At 61.0% G+C, this 7,339-nt stretch overlaps 1 protein-coding gene across 1 annotated transcript in view; it reads left to right on the forward strand.

Annotated features, from left to right (window-relative positions):
- The first annotated feature begins 1,152 nt into the window (after positions 1 to 1,152).
- The window catches only part of Gata3 (GATA binding protein 3), a 29,440-nt gene continuing 23,253 nt past the window's right edge, over positions 1,153 to 7,339 (forward strand). The window contains exon 1 of the mRNA XM_005383882.2: positions 1,153 to 1,368. The gene's annotated coding sequence lies outside the window, so the exon portion shown is untranslated. The remainder of the gene's footprint in view (positions 1,369 to 7,339) is intronic.

Consider the following 7,339-nt stretch of genomic DNA (forward strand, 5'->3'; position numbering starts at 1 on the left):
CTCCAGCCGGGGCCCGGGGCCCTGTCCTCCCCCAACGCGCCCTGTGATGCGGGCAGCCGCTTCCTTCCCACCCAACCGGTTGGAGCACCTGAAAATTCTTGACTTTCTGGCCCAGTCATGGACGAATTTTGTTTTATTTCTCCCCAAAGACTGATTTATTTTTAAAGTCAGTTTCTATATTCTCATTATATAAATATTGTGCAGAGAAAACTCTACCTGTCAAAACAAATGGACAGGTAGAGTTTCTACCCCAATGTTTATGGAGTTTCACTTTACCCTCGCCGAGATTTATTCAGGACAGATTCTCTCCGTAGATGATTTTGATCTCCTCGCCACTGTGGTAGGGATGGGAAGGGTGGGAGGGGGCTGCAGTGTCCCTAGTCCTAGGTAACCAAAGAGGGAACTGTTCCCTAAGATATTTTATCACTGGATGGGTTTGATTGCTGTGCCTTTATCTTGCTCTCCATGAAAGTAGCTTTTCCCCTAGAATTCAGCTTCCAAAGCACTGGGACCCCGAGGGCGCCCCCCGTCCGACCTGTGTGGGTGGACAGCCCTACCTCCACTCTTACTGCGGGAGGCAGAGCGCAGCAGCCCAGGAACACCCCGGGCTAACTTTCCAGCGGCTTCGGCCGGCTGCGGAGAGGAGGTCGAGCTCACACGTTTTGGAGGTGTCCCCATACCCAGAAAGGTAGGGGGTAGGGCACAGGAAAGGATAGGGCACACAGGGATAGGGCACAGGAAAGAGCCCTGTGGGGCGGAGGAGGCACTGTTGGCTACCACGGCCGGCCACTGTCTGGGACTGTACTCCTAGTTGTCCCCACTGGGTCCCCACTTACTCCAAAACTGGGAGGAAGATGCCAAAAATGTGTTTATACCTGTGGTAACCACCCGCCGAACACCACCGATGACATTTATAGTGTTAATTCCAACGGTGCCAGAAGACAGTGGGCCGGCTTGCTTGGCGCCAGGGACAGGTCACATTTCAGGCAGACTTTCTTGCCCCCCCAACACTCTCAGTTTCACACACCCCTGATGTGTGGCTTGCTTGTTTGCAAAAGGGGGGTGAAATCCATTCCCTCCCTCTTTCTTCGTGCCTCCCTCCCTCCCTTTCCCCCGTCGCAACCCGGAAGAGCTCCGCTCTCGCAGTGAGCAGGGGCAGGCAGAGGGGAGGGGGCTCGAGGAAGGATGCGCAGCACCCAGGCTTTCCCTCGCGCTGCAAGCCCGCCTGAGATGCGGTGAGCAGCTCCAGCAGCGCGGACGCAGCGGCGGCAACCGGGGGAGCTCGGCCTGTCGTTTCTGCCTTCAGATCTCTGCCGCAAGTGGGGGTAAAAATAAAAAACAGCTGGCCCTCAGGAGCGAGCTGCCCAGGTCAGTGAATACAGATCTCTCCCCTCGCTCTGCTCGCCCTCTCCCCGCTCCACGTGGAGAGAATTAGGCGGAGGTCTTGCCTCCAAAGGGACAGCTGCCTCTGGAAGAAAGTGAACTAGAGCCAGTCCTGATTGTTCTAGAAACGTTCAGCTTTCTGCAGTGACCTTGGGTGAGTGTGGTGTGCGAGTGTGTGGATGTCCTTGTTTGGGGGAAAGAGCCAGTGGAACCAAGAAGGCAAAGAAAAACTGAGCGGAAATATCAGAGCCGGTGGGAACGCTTGGGAAGGGCTGGGCACACGTTTCCTCGGGCAGCGAGGGCATAGGACCGGGGGAAAACAACCCATCTGCCCAGGAGCCTTCTCCAGAGGGGGCGTCTGTGCTCAAGTGTCAATTTCATGTTTATTTTCCTTGCTTACAAGTGTGTGTTTAGCCTCATTGTCTCTGCATACAATTAAATAAGCCGATGTACACTGTAAGATAAAGTTGGAGCCCGGATGTATAGGCATCTGGCCCCTGGGGACATGGTGGTCTGGAGGTGCCTTTGCTTCCAGAAGCATTGGAGGTGGGTGAGAAAACCACAGCTTCCCAGAGAGGCTGACCGGGGCTGTGAGGAGCTGAAGGGACAGTGGGGACAAGATTTGGACTTCATCTCAGGACGCTGGACTCACAAACCTCCAGGACCTTGAGGGGAGGTGGTTCCTCCCATAGACCGGTAATGCCAAATGTCACCTGGGTGCTCTTCCTCTTAGGCGGGACTGGGTGCTTGAGGAAACGGTGTGGGCAGTTCTGTCCAGAGCGGGGGTTGGAAGTGAGTCTACCGGCAGCACGTCTTTCCCCTTCTAGGCTTGCTTCCCATATTTCCTGGTCTTTCCTCCTCCCTACAGCAACCCACATTCACCGGGACCCTGGGGGTGTAGGTGGGAGAGGACGAACCATGAAGGGGCAGGTAGGTGCGCAGCGTTTCGCTGGTCCTTCCTCCCTTTGGCGGCTGCCGTGCAAAAGATGCTTGTGTGCTGATCCCGGTGCCAGGCTTCGGGCCAAGAGTCCCAGCCAGGCGGGTTGCGTCCATTCAGGTGTCCGTAAATGAGATGTGTGCAGCCCGGATTGCTCTTAGAGAGGCGGGGGCTCACCTTGCATGGTGCCAGTGGAATAATAGAAGTGTTTTCTGTTCATTTGAACTCGAGTCCAGATGTGGCGTCAGTTCAGACAGATCAAGGCCCAAGTGGGTGCCAGGTCGCTCGGGCTGTGAGTACTGACTGACGGCTAGAACGGAGGGTTCAGCTCCCAGGTTCAAGCCAGCTGCATGGGGAGGCCTGAGCTTCCCGGCCCGAGGAGGCAGCTGGGCTTGGAGGGTATGGTGAGTGGCTTCGGGCCACAGCCCACCTTCTTTTCATCCACGCTACCCCTGCCACACCGGGATGGCGGTACTGCAGCTGCTCTGTCCCCACTAAAACCCTGGACACGGGGAGATCTGTGCTTCCCTTTCACTCTGCCTTCTTGCAGAAGCTCTGTGGGGTGGGGGGTCAGGCCGGGGTGCACTGGAGGTTTGGGAGCGGGGCCCTGGCACTCATCGGCACAGTCCTTCTGTTGGGGTGCTGGGAGCCACCCAGACAGGCCCCAGAAGCGGCAGGTTCATTCAAGTCCAGGGGCTGAGGCTCCTTCTGACAGTGTGCGTCCTGAGACTATAAAAGGTGGCAGGAAATTCGGAATCCTGACTACATTCGTGGGTCCAAGTGGAGAACATTCTCTGTTCTCTAGTGCCTCGTTATTTTAATGATTTCTAGGCTGGGCCAAGGTGAGGTCTCATTCTTGGTGTCTGTTTCTCTCCTGGTTAGTCTCTGCGGGAAGACCAAATACTCCTGATCTCCGTGTCTTTCTTAATGGCCGGAATAACCAGAGAGAGGCTTAGCAACCGTGGGGTGTGGGGCCAGGGGCCCTTTCTGCTTGGCCGCTGGGCCCCCTGGGACTGCGGGTGCTCTTGGCAGGGTGCACAGGCCGATGGGCGAAGGAAAGAGTTGCCGAGCCACCCGGCCTAGGTCCCCCGGAAGTCCGCGGCGGAGGGTCTGCAGGCGCTAGCCAAACAGGGGCATATGTTTCTGGTTGCTGTTTTGTTTTATATAACAAATTACTAGAGGTACAGGAGGTGACAGGCGGTGGAGGGCCGAGAGCGAGCCCGGGACCCTGGCCGTAGAGGCAGCGGGCCGAGGACGCCCCCGCAGGCCGAAGGAGGGCCATGAGAGGGTGTGCGCGAACGCTTCCACTTTGCAGCTCTGAGCCCCCCGCATTCGCGGATTTTGTCCTGCATCCTCCAGCGCGCCCAGAGACTCGCAAGATTCTTGCTTTTAAAAGCCCACCTGTGCTGGGGATTTAGCTCAGCGGCACAGCGCCTGCTTGGCAAGGGCGAGGTGTGAGTTCGATTCCCGGTACCGGAAACAAACAAACAAAATAAAAGCCCACCTGTACTTTCTCCGGGATCTGCACAGTATTGCCCTCTTCCCATCTTCCCGACCCCTGCTGCGAGCACCCCCCACCTGACTCTGGACTCCCAAGGTCGATAGCCCGGCAACAGTCACATTCCTCAAGCTAATCTAGAGGAGTAAAAGCACAGCACCCGCAAGACGGAGCCCACCTTTCCCATCTGAGATGCCAGAGAGGGTAGCTAAGGCCAGAGGCTACAGCCAGCGCTGGAGGCCCAGGCTGCTCCGGGCCCGAAGGTGGGTGACCGTGAGGTATGGGAGACTCCCTCGGAGGTCAAGGGGGAGCTGGCAGGAGGCTGGGAGGGGGGTGACCTGAGACCCACGGGCACCCCCTTTCACCTGAAAAGTGCTAGGACCTGGGCGCCAGGTCCAGAGCCCAGGGCGCTCCAGCGTTCGGTCTGACCCGCCTGGAGGAGAGGCCACGGCTAGAAGAGCGAGTGCCTCGCTAAGAATCAGAGAGGCGCGCGGGGACGAGGAGGAGACCGGAGCCGCCCCGCTGGGACACCTCCATCCCTTCCTCTTCTCGGGCTCCCACCTGTTCCCCAACCCCGCAAGACCAGGGGGGAGGGAGAGCAGGGAGGTGCAGCCTTCCTCCGGAGTGCCTCGAATTCCTTTCAGCCCACCCTCCAAGGGAGCTCTTTCCTACCCAACCCCGCCCCCTCCCGCCCTTTCACGTGAGCATTGTTAAACCCGAGAGCAGAAATCCCCGGTGTGCTCCAGGTCCATCTCCCCTTTCGGCTACACCCCTACCTACCCAATTTTTAATCTCCCTACGATCAGGGGTTTTCTCAACCGGGGCAAAAGGCTGTAGGGGCGGAGGCAGGGCCAGCATCCTCGAAGCTGGGGACCCCCGCTGCGGCTGGGGATGGGGCGGAGTGCGAAGGGGTAATCTCCGAGCGCATCTCTTCTCTCTTTGACTCTCTACAGAGCTCTCCGCTCCTCCTGGCCTGGGCGGGTTTCCTTCCGAGTTTTAAACGGTGACAGATGAATAAGCAAAAAGAAAAAAAGAAAAAGAAAAAAGCGTAAATCAAACCACATTTTACCGCTAAGTGGCGGCTCATTCCCCAGGGAGGGAAGACCCCAGCTCGTGCGGCTGGGCGTGGGAGCCGGGAGAAGGGCGCGTCCTTACAGCTCTCTTCGTCCGAGCGCCTGCGGTCCCCCCTCGGACGCGTCCGCCTCCAGCATCCTCCCCTTGACAGTGAGTTTTGGGTGCCTTTGCCCCCTGCGTTTCCCCAAAGTCCTTACTCGCAATGTTTTATTTAAGAAGGGTCCACCTTGCTGAGCCGGGCCCTCGGCCCTCACTAGGGCCTCACACGCGGCGGTTTCCCTCTGCGCTTCAGTTCATGCGGGAGAGAGGAGGAGCGCGCGAGGGGAGCTGCAGGGATACATAACACGGCTTAGCCTGTGCGGGCTGGGGCGCCGTGCCGGAGAGGGCTCCCCGGCGGTTCCGTCCGCGCAGCCTGGCTGCCGGCGGCGCCTTGGGCCGTGTCCCCGGCGTAACCCTCCCGCCCGGCAGCCGGGGAGCTGTTTATACAGCTTTACCTGTGCTCTTCTCCTAACCAGTAAAAACCCTGGCCCGGCCACGGTAACTTAATCCCGGGGCCTCGGCGAGGAGGGGTAGCGGGACCCCGGAGGAGAGGGAGGTGCGTACGTGCTCCAAACCAGGGTCTCCATTTGCCCCTCCTTCCCTGTCGGGAAGGAAATTCGGACTCGGTTCGGGTGGCCGAGGAGGGGAGAGAGGAGCAAGGAAACCGGTTTCCAGGTCGCGGTCCTCCCGGTTTTTCTCTAACAGGTCCCGGGAACTAGGGCGCGCGCTGCCAGAAGGCACCACGATGTCTGGGGCGCCCGGCGGAGGTTTTCGAGGCCGAGACCGGTCTCCCGCCGTGGCCTGGCTCGCGTTGCTCTCGTCCCTTTTAACTCCCACACCTAAGACAAACGCGCGAGGAGAGGAACGGGCGCCTCCGCAGTCCTCCCGGGAAGCCGGGGCCAGGCTTGCTAAGCGCCCGGCGAGGCTGCAGCAGGCGCGCTGTATCGAATTAAACGCTGCTTGGTGCTTATTGTCTCTCGCTAATTGCTCTAACAATGGACACTTAAAATGGAGACACCCAATGAAAGGCCTAGGCCGGCTGCGCGCGGTCGCGCGCGTGGATCTGGGCCCGGCCGCAGGCTTGCAGACCGCGGGGGCGCGCGCCCGGCTGGCGAGGGGCGCCGGCGCCGGCCTCGACACCTCTGGCCTCCACTTCCTCCCCAGACGCCCTGCTACCACGACCGCTTCACACCATTTTTATTGACCGATCGCAGCCAGGGAAGATTGATCGAGCTGGAGTGGGAAGGGACTTCTCCCCCAGCCCAGGCTCGCCGGGGCCGCGGGCCTTGCTCTCCCGGCTGCCCTTTGGAGCGGATCTGAGCCCTCCCCGCCCCCCAGCCCCGCAGGTTCCCGGCTTCATTTCAGTCCTTAAGAGCGCGGCTGGGTCCGCCCAGGCCGGCGCCGCGGCTCCGGGGGGAGGGACGCGGCGGCGCGGTCCGGCTCCGCTTCTTTCTGCCGCTTGCAAATATTTGCTGCTTCGCTGGAAATCCGACTATTTCGCGCGCGCTCGGCTTGCAAAGTCCTTAAGTAAACACGCTCAAATGACCGCCCCGGGCGGTCTGAGGCACGCTCTCTACCCCTGAGCCAGATTAGTAACTTTAGGACTTCAACCCCGAGGCCCCGCATTGCTGGATACCCGGGGCGGGCTGCGTTCGCGCCCCAGGGCGGCCTCTCCCCGCAGCGCGGCCCCGCGGAGCTCGCCTGGTCGCGCCCGTCGCCAGGTTCGGGTGGGTGATGCTGGCCGCGTGGGGTTCCGCTTTTCGGGTCCACGACGCCAGGGCTGAGGCTGCGGAGCCCGCTCCACCTACTTGCGCCAGGTCCTCCGTTTGTGCCGGGGACTAAGGGTTCCCCGCTTCCATCCGGACAGGGTCTCTGCGCCCCAGGGAGAGCAGGTGGGAGGGACCTCACCTGGGCATGTGTTTGGATGTGTGTGCGTGGGTCCCAGCTTGTCCCGGCCGAGGAGGGAAAGTCAGCACCATTTCGTACCCTTTCCCCAAGAGGGCACACATACCCTGCTCAACTTGACGCCTAAAGCAGCCGCCTCGAGGCCTGGGGCATCAGACAGGCCAAGGCGGCTCCCGATGTCCCACGCTCCGCGCCGGAGCCCGGCTCTTCGGAGGGCGGTGGCCGCGCCTCGCTCGACCCCGAGAGGCGGGGGTGCCAGGCGTCCAGGCCCTCGCCAGCCCCTTCCCCTAGGGAGGGAGGCCTCGCGCACTACGGCAGCCCGGGCTCTAGGGCGAGGGCGGCGGCGGCAGCATCCTTCGCGGTCGCCTCCTCGGTGCCCCGAGCTCCGCCCGCTGCTCCAGGAAGGGGGCGTCTCGCCGGACCCTGCGGGGCCCGGGCGCCTGGGGAGGGGCGCAGCGGGCCTGCGGGAGGCCAGCATCAGTTTTGTGGGCTCTGGCCACGGA

Source organism: Chinchilla lanigera, unplaced genomic scaffold (assembly GCF_000276665.1).
Source record: "Chinchilla lanigera isolate Chin_1 unplaced genomic scaffold, ChiLan1.0 scaffold00020, whole genome shotgun sequence".
NCBI lineage: Eukaryota > Metazoa > Chordata > Mammalia > Rodentia > Chinchillidae > Chinchilla > Chinchilla lanigera.